The sequence below is a fragment of the Enhydra lutris genome, unplaced genomic scaffold (genome assembly GCF_002288905.1).
Source record: "Enhydra lutris kenyoni isolate GAN:26980312 unplaced genomic scaffold, ASM228890v2 scaffoldscaffold1, whole genome shotgun sequence".
NCBI lineage: Eukaryota > Metazoa > Chordata > Mammalia > Carnivora > Mustelidae > Enhydra > Enhydra lutris.
The window spans coordinates 49,265,350-49,281,803 of NW_019154085.1; positions in this window are offsets into that span (position 1 = coordinate 49,265,350).

Here is a 16,454-nt window from a genome sequence, read left to right on the forward strand (position 1 = left end):
ATGAAACCAGCAGGAAAGAGGTTCCCAGAAAAATAAAATGTGACTTAAGAAAATAATTCTCTTTCCACTTTGAAAATGACATGGAGGAAATCTGGTCTCTGATTTTAAGAGGTGGGATTTGTAAGAGCCATTATTTTAAAGCATCCCACCCCCACTGCCTTCTTCAGGGTGAGTGGATGGATGTGGCTTGATCTATAGCATTTGAGCTTCCACAGTGATCCTTTTCTCTACTGGGTGTCTCCTCTGGGAATATGACAGCTTTGGGCCAAAAAACCAGTAGCCATTAATTGGACCCTTGGTTACTGAGCACACAGATGAAGAAAAACATAGCTGGAGATTGTATTCGTTTTCCTGACACATGCCAGGTCAGATAATTGGGTTGACATATAATAAAAATAAAGCGTGGAAATAATACGTATTTCCCTGGAAATACGTATTATTTACAAAGTTCACTCAAATGGGCATGAAAAAGCTTCCACATGATGCTCTCCGCCTGAGAGATGAGATTTGTTATTAGCTATTTAGTGGAGAAATGCATACCACACAGATTTAGAGAAGCAGTGCCTCTCCATCTAGAGAAGAAATCTTCCCTTTTCTCTTCCGTTGGCACAAGACGAACAGCGGGGTGTGTTGGCTTTGTTTGAGCGTTTGCTTTCCAAATGGTTGTCACTCAAAGAAGGTCTTCCCTTTCTTGAAGAAAGTCTACTTATACATGACCAGCCTTCTCGCTGGAATTCAAGTTCACAATCTCTTACTCAGAATTCCAAAATTGAAAACTCAGAAACTATATGTGTTTTTGTAAGTTCGGCTCTATAGCTCACTGAGTGTCAAAGTCTGACCTGAGGTTATTAATAGACTTTATCCTACTAAAAATATTCATTTCATTGCAAAAATATTAATACATTTGTTATGTGGTACTACCTAATGTTCATGTACATATATCTATCTATCTATCTATCTATAGTATTCAGAATATACATTATATTTTTTTCCAAAACCTAAAGTGTTTACAATTTTGTCCAAGAGTTTTAGGCAAGGGAATGTGGATGTATGCCACAAGGAGCAGAAAATTCAGCTTACAATGTCTGACCACTTCCTAGCATCTATCATTTCGGACCAGTCCTTATCCAAATGACCTGAATCATTTCCTTGCTTTTTCAACCAGTTCGATTTGCTCATGGGTTACTAAAGGCAAGAGTCAAAGAATCACTGTTTTAGAACAAGAGTGCTAATCTGAATTTTAGACTCTAAAATATGCCATCTTCATGAAGCTATAATGTCCAGTAACAAAGACAATAACAAGAAGATTTACTCATTCATTCAATGAGTATTTATTGAGCACCTATAACAGAATTGCAACATGGAATAATAGAAAAAGAACAGAGCTACAAGTCAGGGGACTTGGGCTCTAACTGGTTTACCATCTAAACCAGTTCGGCAAGTTATTTAACTTCTTTGAGTCATTCAATGCTCATTTTATAAAAGAAAAAAGAAATGTTCCCTCTGACTTTCTCTTCAGACATTTGCAATTAAAAAAAACCTTTTTAAAATTTAAAATGATATTTGTCATAATTAAATTTAGTAATATACCAAAAAGCACATTTGCACATTTTATTGATCTTATGTACCATACAAAGAATTACTATGCCCAGGACATGAGATTGTATGGATATGCTAGGATGGTTAAAACACATAACCTATCCTCTGAGAGCAAACCAACAGAGGAATAATGTGTGAAGTTACAGGACTATTGCAGACTTTTTTTTTTTTTTAATCACTCATATCCAGAACCAAGAAAATTAGGAAGAGAAGCTTCTCTGAGTCCTTGCAAGAAAAATATGGAAGGGGGAAGGGAGAGAGAAACATTTGGAAGGAATTTCATTTAAAACAGCTGCCTCGCTAAATCCCTGTTTCAAATTGCCTGTTAGCTGATATGACTTAAGACTTTTTTTTTTTTAATCAAGAAACAAAATCTGTGGGGTTTGCTAGTTTAATTCATTTGCACATTCCATACAGCTACATACGGCAGGCCTGGAATGATCAAGTTTCCTTCAGCTTTATCGTAAATCACAGAGATTCCAATGTGTCCTTCACAGCTTTAAGTTTTCAAAACCATCATGACTAGTGAAATATTTATTCTAAGACTTACAGCCACTCGCAAGGAGTCACGTTCCTCAGAAGAGAGATTCTGACAGAACGCCCATCAGGAAAGCAGCTGGAGGCCCCTGGCCCCCAGCCCCACCGCCACCCTCCACTGTCGGCCTTCACATCTGCCACCTTCAGGTTACCAAATGGCATCCCTCATAAACTGTGAACACAGGCTTTTTGCTCAACTTGACAGCTTTCAGTTGGAAACTAATCAAACTTTAAGGATTCTACTTAAGAGCAGAGAAAGGCTTTCTCAAGGTTTTATTACTTTGTAAAGTGTATTAGGTTTCAAATCAATTTAATTTTAAAAGAGAACCTAGTTATTTTTACTAGATGGTTTTAAAGTTTTCGCTAATCTATAAAACCAAACAATCACAATTAAGAAGCTCTTTCTCTACAAATGGGATGTTGGCCAAGTGTTTACAGACAGACTCGGTCGCACACATTCTCTGTGAAAGCAGCAGTGATCCAGATGGCAAGGGGGCTGGACTTAACCCAGAGTGTTGTCCTTACCTATTGAAACTGACAGCCTGGTGAAGTGCCCTTTCGAAGATGGCTATGGCAATGTTTTCCAGCCTCCTCAGCAATGGGACTCGGCTATTTCTCTTATTAAGAAGTGAACGCATTTCTCCTCCTTTTCCCTGATCTGTCCCTATAGCTAGTTTTGACCAACGGAATAGGACAAGAGGGACACTGACAGCTCTGAACCTAGGTCTTAAGAAGGCTTGCAACTTTGGCTTTTGCTCTCTTGGACACTGACTGAGATTGTCGTGTAAGGAAACTTGTCCAGCTCCTTTGATAATGACAAGCCACACAGATCCCAAGTGGCCCAGCTGACAACCAGTACCAACTACGAGGCAGGTGAGGAAACCCATTGGGTTCCATTAGGCCCACATGACATTGCAGCTAAATGCAACCATACATGGAAGCCCAGATGAAATCAGCAGAAAACCCTCCCGGTCAACTAAAAAAATCATGAGAAATAAATCATTGTGGTTTTAAGTCCTAAGTTTTGGGGTGCATTTTAAATCAGCAATAAAGAGATAAAGGAAATATCTCCATTCTGGTTTGGGCCTCGCCCCTAAGGAGTTGTGTGATGTGGACAATATATTTGATTGAGTCTATGTACTTTAATGACCTCACATTTAAGATGTGGAAATGCTCATTACGCAAAGCTGGAGTCCCTTCTTGCTCCAATGTTATGGGAACTTCCCTCGAATCTGCTAGTTTGAATCCCTGAGCTGTAAAGTTGTTTCATCAAGAATGACCAACAGGACAAATCTTAAAGATGGATAGACAAAGTGGCTACCTTGGGGTAAAACAATATGCTTGAAACACACACAGGCAAACAAATATAATAGTTATTTTGTGCCTCATTTATATGTAAATTAGAAATTTGTATTTTGAGGAAAAACATGGGGTCTGGGCAGCCAAAGTCCAAGAGAAATAGAATCCATTTAAATAATCATTTCTCTGCTTTGATCACCATCCCTGTGGTTGAAGAGCATTTTGTAAACGAATGTGGGTAATGTTGAATGTCACAATATAAGCTGGTTGTTACCACAGATCATAATCTGTTTGAACCTGTGTATACAGTTTGGATAAGTCAACTGTAAGGAGCCAAAATGGGGCCATCTGCTTCCTTTAAAATCCCATCGAGTTGTTCACTTCAGCACTTTTATGAGCTAACTTCATCTCTTGCAGAAACTCTGCATAATTGGTGATTTCTGATTGCCTGCCTGAAATTCTCTCTTGATGTTGGTTGTAATCATTGCCTGATGGGAACATTTCATTCTCCAGCATGTGTAGTCATAATTATTTTGGAGTCCCACGTAAAGTTAATCAACCCTGAAGAAGATTCCCCGGATGTCACCATGAAGGTAACATCTAACACTTTTGCTCTTTTACTTTGTTTGATCTCAGCTGAATAAGTAATCATCTTCTGTTTACACAACTAGCCTAGCAAAATTGGACATATCATGTGAAATGCAATCTGCATCTTTGGCAGATATCTACACCTGGTTATTGATATGTGCTGAATGTCATTATCAAAGAAATGGGGTTATTCTGAATGAAAGAAATATGCACAAAGTAACGTATTTCATTTTTTTAAAAATTGTCTAGGAAGGTTCGGTTAAATGAAGTATTAGCAATAGCTGCATTCCCTACTTCTTTCTCAGATTTTTCTTACCTGCCGTGACTGTTACCAAGAAATGTTGAACTGAAAATCTGTGACATTTTCTATAATAAGACAATTTCAACACTGACATAACATATAATCTCAAAGATATTTCCAGCTTCAAACACCTGCTGCTATGGCAACTTCCAAAGAACTCACTTTTCAAAATATTTGGATATACTGAGAGCTCTTTAAAAATTTACTAACTTTTCCAAAACTCTCTGATAGGAACTAGGAAAATGTTTATCTACATGTTAAAAGTATTTCTGTTCATTGTAAGTTTTGTCAACTTGTTTTATAGAGGTTAAACTCTACGGGATGAAAAGCAAATAAAGCCGTGTTGTGAGAAGTAAAATACAAAATGTGGGAAAACATTACATCAACATTGAGATTATGATGCAGTTAAGGCCCACGTTATTCTGGGTTCTAGATTGCAAAACGGGCCCAATACATGTCAACTGGTAGGGTTTATATTAAGTTTTTCAAGGCAGTTTCATTTACAAGGGAGATTAACCCTGACCCACAGCTTTTTCTCAGAAGGCATAGAGCAATTTTGGGAAGAGGCGACAGGTTATAAAAATTATAAGGAAATTATTGATCCACATGAGCCACAATGTTGCATTTGAATGGCACTGGGCAGCATCCACTGGTGGGACAGTCCATTTTCTCTGCAGTGGGAGTCTTCTCTCTCATCCCTTTGAAGGAAACTGTGTAGTTTAGGAGAGGAGGCAGTCACTATGCTGTCACTGCCCCGATATGGCTGTGTTTGCCTCCTCCAACATTCACAAGAGATCAAGCCCAAGAAAAGATATTCCAGAAGACTTAGTAGTCTCCGTAACTTTCAAAGAAAAGCATTTCTGTGATGCTTTCTGCATAGTAGATGAAGCTTGCTGTACATAAGTGTATCAATCAGATGGAAAAAATTCACTGTGGGGAAACTTTCCCCATCTGAGGAAAATTTAATGGCAATCAGCTAAATCCTATCTTGATGTCCTTCCTTTCAAGCTTCTAACCCCCACAATAAATCCAGATCAGATATAATAGTTGACCTTGATATTTAAAAAATAGAAAGGGTTGGGGTGCCTAGGTGGCTCAGTGGTTGGGCCGCTGCCTTCAGCTCAGGTCATGATCTCAGGGTCCTGGGATGGAGCCCCGCATCGGGCTCTCTGCTCATCAGGGAGCCTGCTTCCCCCTCTCTCTCTGCCTGCCTCTCTGCCTACTTGTGATCTCTCTCTGTGTCAAATAAATAAATAAAATCTTTAAAAAAATTTAAAAAATTAAAAAATAAATAATAGAAAGGGTTTATATGATGTATATATAGAGTCATTATAAAAAGACATGGGCTTTAAGAAGAATTTGCTTTATAGACAGAATCTCCGTGATTTTTCTTCCAAAGTTCAGGCAATGTTATTCATTATCTGTGAATTGTTACTACCCTAGAACTGAAATTGAATTGAGTTGAAACAGAACCAAAAATGTCTTTAGAATGTTCTACTTTTAACACTGTTTAACAACTTCCTCTTCATGGAAAGCCTGGCCTCTCAGCATATTCACATTCCCATAATACTGATAGCCGGTATAAACCTGAAAACAAAAGCAAAAACACAAAACCCACAAAGGAGCTCACACACAGAAGGTGGGTTCTAGTCTCAGCTCCTTCACTCCGCACACTCTAAGTCCAGGTGAAGCTCCTAGATAACCTCCTAGAATCAGAGATCTTCACGGCACCACCTAGCTTACTGTTAGAAGGGACCCAAGACATTGTCTGGTCCAGTGCTTTCCTGTTAGAGACTGGAAAATTAACACTGAGAGTGGATAAGGAACTTGCCTGAGATTGCACGTTTACTTTAAAGAAGGGCTGAGACCCAAGGCCCAGTTTCCAGGCATGCTTTTCTCATCCGTAAGATAAAGAGGTGTCTTGGATGTACTTGAACTTTCACTTTATTCTATTACGTTATTTCTGCACACGTTCAGCACTGGAAGAGACCACAGGAGGTGGACATCATGGTGCCCCTGCTCTACTTCCTCATTCTACCTAAGGGGAGGGGGGAGGAAAATGCAAAGTGCACATTATGTACAGGCAACTCCTTTTGTACCCCACTACCGTTGTAGTCAATGCCCAGCAGGCTTCTCCTGAATATTCATGAGAGATTAACTCATGAAAATATAACCCCAGCATCCCAGGAACAGTAGCCAGAAAAGCCCTCATTAAAATTGCATTTCTGCTTATGCAAATGGCTGGTTTTGCTTCAGAAAGTGGCCTGTCCATGCAGGGTATGAGTTTGCACCATGGCTAAGTGATGGATCATGGATAAGGGAACAAACTTCAGCTTTCAAACCTCTTTGGCAGGAGTCGGAAGTTACAGGACAAAATGGTACAGAGAAATAGTTGTCCCTTGCCCCCCATGTCCCTTCTACCTTTTTTGGTAATAAAATCCTTGATTTTTAAATAGGCAGATAATCTCTTAGAATATAGACTACAATTTTCTATGTTCCTGGCAACTCAGTATAATCATATGATCAAGTTACAGCTAGACTTTGTAGGGTTTCTCAACATTTCTGCCATCAACAATTTAGGTCAGATAATTCACTGTTGTGGTCACTATCCTGGGCAGTGGGCAATGTTTAGCAGCAGATACCTACCTACCAGATACCAATCCCCCTGACCTTCATGCTATCCCAGTCGTGACAACCAAAAACATCTTGAAACGTTGTCCAGTATGCCCTGAGGGCCAAAATTTTCCCCAGCTGAGAACCAATGAGCTAAAGGAATGTAAGTGGTAGCATCCTGTTCTACTTCTAGCAAGTATCCTTAAATGGTTCATCCTTTGCTCCTTCCTCTGTCCTGCTGTGATAGCTCAAGCTTGAGCAGCTATTCTGCTCTGAGGAATCACATTATTAAAAACAGAAGGGCAACAAGATAGGAGGAGGGAGCATGCCTTAGATCTGTGGAACCACCCAGGCCTTAGATCTGTGGAATCACCCATAGCCATCTCTGGATGTGTTAGTTAAGAACAGCATACAGGTCTATCTCCTTTACATCATGGCTATGTTGGATCCACTGAAGAGGACACAATTCCCAGACCTTACCTTCAGTTTATAAGGGCCTATTCAGCCAGAGCGGCCCCACCCCGGTTGAACTGTCATTTTGTTGTTTATGCAGTAAAACTTAAACTGACCCTGCCCCCCACTCCGCCCCGCCCAGGGGAACTTACTTAAAAGCAAGTCCAGGAAACCAGTCCCAGGTAACAAAGCGCAAATACAAGGGTGGGTCAGGTCAGGTATAGATAACAGCCCAAATGCAGGGATGACTTGGGTCATGTGGAGACATGCAATCAGTAAAGCGTGCTTACTGTCTCCCTAGCTACCAAGGAGTATGGGCCCTGCCCTTTGGGCACCTTTTGGGTGCCAATCCTGACCAAGGTGATAGGCTGGTTCAAATATCTACTAGGGTAAATTGTAATTCAATTGGTCACCTAGCATGACTGTGCCGCTTTCTCTGTGTGTTACAATTTCATTGGCCACCTGTGCGTGGCCAGGCCCAACCGCATGGCCTTTGCCCTTAAAAGCTAGTCTGTGAAGCAGAGAGAGGTTGCCCTCTCTGTAAGAGGTGCGGCCCCGAAGGGTCGGTTTGATTCTCGATGCTTGGCATGAAATAAAGCTTTGCTTGACCTTCACTTTGTATCAGTCTCGCTCCTTTAATCACGGACCCATTATTGGGGGACCCAACATTGGGGACCCAACAACTTATTTTCTGTAACACAGTAATCTAAAGAGAGAAGTATTTATGTTCATAGTTCAGAAACAATTGATTTGTCATTAAGGAATCTAAATTTAATGCCGCTTCTCCCCTCAAAGAATTTTTTGGTAAGTTGAACTTGGAGGTGCGCCAATATAGATCATCGATCCTCAAACGTGGCTACCTATTAAAGTCACCTGGAGAGTTTTTAAAAATCTAATGCCCGGGCTGCATCTCAGACAACTTCTAGCAGAACCTTGGGGAGCTGGACCCAGACATCAGTATTTTACAAGCTCTTCAGGTGGTTCCCAGGCACAGCCAAGTTTGAGAACCACCCATACAGAGCATTTTTCGAGTTCTGTTTGTAATTAATTAAACGTGGTTGCTCTTATTTGCCTTGGAAAGGTAAGGCATGTGTTATGCTCTCCACAGGAGACATTCTTTTGCAAGATATTATGTTTCCACTCCTGGATATACTCATGTTCAGGGTGCAAATGGCGAGAGGGAATCAGTTATAATTTTGTACCAGTCAGCAAAATCTGGCTGGAGAAATATTTTGATATCTCATATTGCAGAAAATAACTGAGTTCATTAGAGGTAAGCTCCTTCTCCCTATTCCCTCAGCTCACACACACACACACATACACATACAAACGCACACTTAATGTAATCAGTAAAGACAAATGAATGACTTGGAAGAAGCTAGTTTTGCTCTGATCTTTACAAAGTAGATGCAGAGAGTATGAAAATAGAGTGAAGCCCCCTACAGGTGGGTGTTGGGCTGTATTGGGTTTAAATGTATTTTAACACCAAACTAGACTTCTTAGTTTCTATCAGAATAAGCAAAACAACTCAAAATGGGGGTCGGGAACCAGCCATAAGGCAATCCTGGAGTAAGTCGAGTCTTTAACACCATCAACCACCCCCTATCCCAGTGATGAGCACCTTGACCAGGAGAGCAAGGACAATTGATATTGTTATTTCCTTGCTGCCCATTATTTTTAATGAACAAGCCCTATTTCTTTTCCAGTGTTTATTGCTAAAGGGCTCTTAATTAAGTCGCAATACGTGAGGGATCTAAGAATTACAATAGACCATCATCACAGAAACCATTTGCCAATAATGGGATTCCTCTTGATGCCAAGGGAGGTAAAAAGGGTGACGAGAATCAAGAGGAAGAAAAACCGATTGCATCCCTACTATAAACCAGGCCCTGTGGGAGACAATTTATTTGGGTTATACCAAAAGAGGATTTCAAAGACCTATTCACCTATCCATATGTTTATGAGAGTCACAGCAGACTGGAGGTGAAATAAACCTGAAAGATCATCTACGGGCAAGAAAACTGGTGGCTTTTCCACGCTCATCTGGGAAAAGTTGGGACAAAACCGGGTCCAGAATAATGATCTCCTGTGTCAAGTTGGGCGTTCTCAGTCCCTGCCTCTCTTTCCCCGCCCACCCCCACCCACTCACAACTTACAAAATCCAGCCCCCTGGGGCCTCTCCTCTTGACCAAGAAAAGAATAGGGAAGTAGGTCCAAACTGCAACACAAAACGATTTAGGTAAGATGCAGACACATTTCCTGGTGCCAGCATCTGCTTGTCATAAGAGGAAGTTGTGGAATAGCCTTTTCCAAATCTCTTTCAAGATAGAATTCTTTGTCATCCACTTATGAGATTGAAGCACAGTGAAGCCTAAAGATAAAGGGTAGATGATCCAGTGTGATGATTCCTTGAAAAGTCTGCAGCATCTAAACTAAGTACAGAAAATGTCCAGAGTTCTGCCTGGACTTAATTTATCACTACTGGCCTGACACTAGTTAAAGATGACCTCAACAGAGTCTATCCAAAACTAATAAAAGTAATAGCAAATGTTCATTTTACATTTGCCAAAGGCAAGCACTGTCCAGGGCACTTTACGTGTCTTTTTATTGCTTTCATTTTATTTATTTTTTTTCCCAAGATTTTATTTATTTATTTGTCAGAGAGAAAGAGAGAGCACAATCAGGGAGAGCAGCAGGCAGAGGGGGAAGCAGGGAGCCCCACTCAGGACTCGATCCCAGGACCCTGAGATCATGAACTGAGACAAAGGCAGACGCTTAACTGACTGAGCCACCTAGGAGCCCCTATTCTCATTTTATTAAAAAAGAGGTTTAAGTAACTTGCTTAAAGGTCATGCAGTGCAGGGGCTTCTGGATGGCTCAGTTGGTTAAGCGGCCAATTCTTGATTTTCACTCAGGTCATGTTCTCAGGGTCCCAGGAACAAGGCCTGCATCCGGCCCTGGGCTCAGCAGGGAGTTGTTTTCAGCATTCTCTCCCCTTCTGCCCCTCCCCTGCTCCTCATTTGCTGGCTTCCTCTCTCTAAAATAAATAAATAAATCTTTAAAAAAAAAAAAAAGGTCACTGGCAATGCAGCCAGCAAGGGATGGATGCAGGCTTCAAAGTCACATACTCTGTATTCAGTTTAGACTTTACACTGCTCTGCAGTCTGCCTCCTAGCTGTGAATTCTGTGCCATAAACGCAAAGACTAGTATTAAATAGTACCTATGTGGTTCTGAAAGAGACATGCGTCCCAACAGCATGAGATCATTCCCAAAATCACAGTAACATACTTTTCAGATACAGCCTGTTAGAGTGAAGAAGACTGTGGTGACCACCGTTTGTACTGTCCTGCGAGGGCTGTGGTAGTACAGTCCACCTGTGGCCTTCAGCCGGCCAGCACCTGCGGCAGGGTGATCCTACAAGGACCAAACATTGTCTTGTTTGGTTTGGTTTTGGCAGTTGGCTTGGTGGGCACTGGAGAAGTTAACCTCTGAGAGGGTAAAAAACTGGAGGTGATAGAAATCTACAGAGATGGCAAGAAGGGTTCTCTGCATATCAAAGGCATCCATTTCTAGGTAGCCTCAATCTGGGCCCCCTCTTACCTGGCTCACAGAGAACTGGGACTTACTGATAATTGGTAAGTCCAAGGTAAGCAAATAACAGAGATATTTATAGCTCATTTAATGTGTTTCCTTCAACATCTGCTACTGCCAGTGAGATTGGGAAATGCAAAGGGGGTGCACAGACTTGACACCAGCTGGTAGACTGGACAAAATAGCTTTAAAGCTTCCTGTGAGCCCAGAGTCCTGTAAGCCTAGAGGAAATGGAGAATGAAGGTAATAATGCAATAAATTCTGGGCGTGACACAGCAAAACAACAAAACAACCCCACGACACTTCTACATGCAACACTTAGGAAACGGAGTGGGTATGTTTCCATAGTCCATGTTCTTTCATCGCTGTCAGTGTTTGTGAGCCGTCAAAGCTCATGACGAAACGATGGAAAGCTCATGCACTTCAGCACTATTTTCCTGAGCTTACTGCCTACTGATTTAAACACATGTTCCAAGTGCTAAATGAAATCCTATTCCCAAATTATGAAACTAAATATTTTCCTTAGACATATCTCACATTGCTCTGTATGCCATGGAAATTTCCCATGACCCTTGGAGTCACCTCCATTTATTTGTTCCCATACACACTTCTTCTGGGGTGTAAGACAATCCAGTAGAAGGCTAACGTATAAGTATCCGGTAGCATGTCCAACAAAGCTGTTATTTTATCAGGAAGAAGTGAAAGCTCATTTCAGAAACTGAAGCTTCTCAGGAATGGAGTAAATGGTTTGGTAGACATGACTTGAAGACTATCAGAAAATTAAGAGTATTGTTTAGTTAGGAGATAGGAGTTAACTAATGTTTCTAAAATGCCTGAGTTTTAGATCAAGAATTTCAGCAACTTGATGCATTCAAGATGGAGAGCTCAATTAAAAAAAAATTGCACCTACACAGAGTTTTCACTGTAAGAACAACGAATGGGTTTGAGCTATTATATTAACAGGGATTTGAAGATATACCAAAGAAGGAGATTGCATTTCAAGCAGTTAAATTTGGTTTAATTGTTGATTGCTTGTCAGAGGCAGAGGCAGAAAATTACTTAAAGTCAATACTCAGTAGACTTAGTTGCTATTAAGTAGCATTTGGAATCTGATTTAATTCACCAAGTGACTGATGGAAAGAACAACAGTCTAATTTTTCAAATCAAGCAAAATTTATTATTTAACTCTCTGATAAATGTTTAGATCTAAATGAGCAGAGAACATGAACAGGCACAATTGGCAAAACTAATTTAAAATCCACAAAGACCCACAGTAATTATCAGAGCAAGTGACAATGGTAAATATTTCCGTGACATAACAGCAAGGGGTTATTTTCCTGAGTACACCCATTTCAAGCTATTCCAATCATTTAAATTCATCCTGTCTCCTCTAAGTACCCAGCCTTCTTTTCCTTTCCCTTTCATTTGCCTTTTTTCTTCCTTTCTTTCTTTTTACCTTGAGAAATAAAGGAATTATTTCATCTCTATGCTAGAGCAAAGAAACCAGATTGAGGGAAATGCTAATAACTATAACAACTTACTTGGGCTTGGGGGAGAGGGGCTGTTGAATAGGGGGTAGAAAACATTTTAAAATATTAGTTCACAGCTTTCGTCCTTATTAAATTCTTATTTGCATATAACATGTTGGCTGACAAAAGTATCTGTCTTCAAGACTCTCTAAATGTCCACATCCAAATGTCTGAAATTATTCTTCTAATGTTTTATGTGCTGAATTTTATGTACTTCATCTTTGTCTTGTTATTTCTGCAACTATTGCCCTGAGAATGTACCATGAAAAAAACAACAAAGAATACATAGATGTTCTGAATTTCAACACTAAATTTTCTATTTAACTTGAATGCAGTTAGTGATGAGCAAAACATGTATGCAATTCCTATTTTTATGACTTTTGGTCTTGAAAATATGCTATAATTTTTTATTTCATTTTACATGATGAAATTATACTCATTCAGTGTTGAGTTTTCTTTAGTATATTTGATTCTGTATTATTAGATGACATGGATTTCTTGACTCTTGCTTGTTGAAATACTGATCTATAGGAATGTAGGTGCCATATATTATTCCCTCCGGTCTATAAATTCACCTCTCTTTACTATTTATCTCCATTATTAACCATTGCTAGATATGTTGGAATCTTTGATTTTGTACATACAGAACCACTTGCCACCCTTCTCCACCTTATTCTCTGCTCCTTGACAGAGGCTGGTCTATTGGGACTACATCATTAGGCTCCCTTGCCCTCCGTCCATCTTCCTATTGGGTTTGAATGCTGGCAGGAGATCAGCGAGCCAAAAAAAAAATATTGAGGTGTTTGTTCATTTTTGGATATGCCATTCTTTTTTCTTTTTTTTAATTTTATTTTTTATAAACATATATTTTTATCCCCAGGGGTACAGGTCTGTGAATCACCAGGTTTACACACTTCACAGCACTCACCATAGCACATACCCTCCCCAATGTCCATAACCCCACCCCCCCTCTCCCAACCCCCCTCCCCCCATCAACCCTCAGTTTGTTTTGTGAGATTGAGAGTCACTTATGGTTTGTCTCCCTCCCAATCCCATCTTGTTTCATTTACTCTTCTCCTACCCCCTTAACCCCCCATGTTGCATCTCCTCTCCTGGATATGCCATTCTTCATCAGGCCCTGGACTGACAGAAAATCAGCCTGATGTATTTTCATTCATTTGAATATTTTTTAAATATATGATAATTAACCTTTATCTAGTCCATGAATCTTTCTACAAAGGATTTGGTGTATTTTTAAATAATGCATCAAATAGACAAGATAAAATGAAATTAATATTGTTCAGATAAAATGAGGCAAAGGAAAAATAAGGGGCAAGGAATTCATTGGATCAGGAGCTCTATTAGCATATAAAACGGAAACCATGAAATCCTGTGCATGTGCTAAACTTGTCTTTGAACTTACTAGTAGTAGCCAAAGCAAAAGAGGAAAAAAAAAAGTTGAAAAAGCAGGTTATAGAAGTACAACATTCTTCATACCTAGAACAGAGAAAATTCCATTAAGAAAAAGAAGAAACTGTAATGTTATAAATGGCAGCTTTAGCACATTCTCAATGACCTCATGAATCAGATGAAAATATGTTTTCTAATGTCTTATTCCCCAAAGCATCAAAATGTTACTGTCTGACCTCTATGATTTTTGCTAAGAAAAATCTGTATATAATATACTAACAAAATGATGTTTCCAATTTTAGGGGGAAGGAGGGCAGGAGCAGATGGTTAGGGAAGTAACTTTTGATGGAATGATGAGCAAGTTTAGAGTAATATGATATTTGTCCATTTTTTGTTTAAAAATATGTTCAAGGGGCGCCTGGGTGGCTCAGTGGGTTAAAGCCTCTGCCTTCGGCTCAGGTCATGATCCCAGGGTCCTGGGATCGAGCCCCACATCGGGCTCTCTGCTCCGCAGGGAGCCTGCTTCCTCCTCCCTCTCTCTCTGCCTGCCTCTCTGCCTACTTGTGATCTCTGTCTGTCAAATAAATAAATAAAATCTTAAAAAAAAAAAAACATGTTCAAAATATTTTAAAAAATGTTAGATACTATCAAAATGATCAGGCATCAAGATAAACAAAGACAGGCTGAAGACACATTGCATTAAAACTATTTATTAATCAGCCCAACATTAAAATGATCATAGGCAAAATTGTGGTATGGGATTGGCATATAGATAGTGAATTAAGAAAACTTAAAAAGCATTTTTTTCCTTAAAAATTTGCAATTATTACCACAGCCCACAGCTAATCTGGACAGTTAACACTTCTAGAATATAAACCTGTACTCACCATCTTTATAACAGAGGCATATAATGCTTTACAGTGTAACACTAACTGTTTTAGCCCCACCATATTTGGTGACACGGATACAGTTGTCCTTATTTTATAGATTAAGAGAATGAGGTACAAAAAGGTGAGGATGGCATACCGAGGAGTTCAAAGTAGAATCCAGAAAGTCTGCCCTCTTTGATCTAGAATCTGTTTACAACATCATGGCTTATGATTCCATGCTTAAGGAAATTAGAAGGAGAAAATCTGGGTGTGGAACAACAAAGTGCAAGGAAAAGAACTGAGTATATAAATTCTAGCAAAGTTTAGGAAGAACTTTAGAAACCATTTAGTCAGAAAAAAAGGGGGGGGAAGCTATGTAGTCCAGCTTCACGTTTTTCTATAGAAGCCCCAAAATGGCTGAGACTTAAAATGGCTTCTCATCATGGCATTTCCACTGATTTGTAACACTCATCTCTAAGGAATACTAAACCAAATGAAAGAATCCCTCACTTAAATATATATAAAGCTTTGAATTAATGAAGCTGGCAACACTGAATATAATTTTACCCTATTTTTTTTAATTAAAAATAATCACAATTCATTCCCCTACTGGGTCCTGAACTCAAGTGGCAATGTTCCCCCATAAGCCACAGTTCCCAAACTGCACTGAGATGCCTCAGAGTTGCACAGGGAACTCACAGGGGCTACATGGGGTATTTTAAATTTTGGAGGGAAACACAGTAATAATTAACATCTGTCGACACTATGAGAACTGCTAGTTTGAGGTAGTTCAAACTTAAACATTAGATCATGCTATATTTCTTTCAATGATAGCTTATTATTATAAAGCTGAGTTTTTGGCAGTTGCCATAATAAAAAGTGGATGTGGTGCCATAATTGATGGGAATCCAAAATAAGGGTTGCAGTGATTCCAAGATTTGAGAAGCGGTGCCGTACCCAGCAGGTGCACACATCACATTAGCAAGAATCGTGGCTACAGGGGCGCCTGGGTGGCTCAGTGGATTAAGCCTCTGCCTTCTGCTCAGGTCATGTTCTCAGGGTCTTGGGATCGAGTTCCGCATGGGGCTCTCTGCTCAGCAGGGAGCCTGCTTCCCTCTCTCTATCTGCCGCTCTGCCTACTTGTGATCTCTCTGTCAAATAAATAAATAAATAAAATCTTAAAAAAGAAAAAAGAATCGTGGCTACATAAGAATGAACTAAAATATCTTTCCTTTCACCACAATTGTATTCTTTTTCAAAATGGCTAGTGTATTGCATGGAGCACTGGGTGTGGTGCATAAACAATGAATTCTGGAATACTGAAAAGAAATTTAAAAAATTAATAAAAATTTTAAAAATGGCTAGTAAATTGTTAAGACATAAAATTAGTTAGTTTTGACTCAACTATTTAAATAAAGGAGACCATTAGGTTTTTCTTGTGGCCTTGGGGTAATTTAAAAAATATCCTGAAATACTAAGGTCACTGGAACAAGAATGTTTGAGAATCTTTGTCCCAATGGGTAAGAATGTGGACTCCAGACTTGGAATCCCAGCTTCATAACATATTAGCTGTGCTACTGTGAACTTAACCTCCATTCTTCACCTGTGAAATGGAGACCATACTGGGACACATCTCAGTAGGGTTATTGTGTGCATTCATTAAA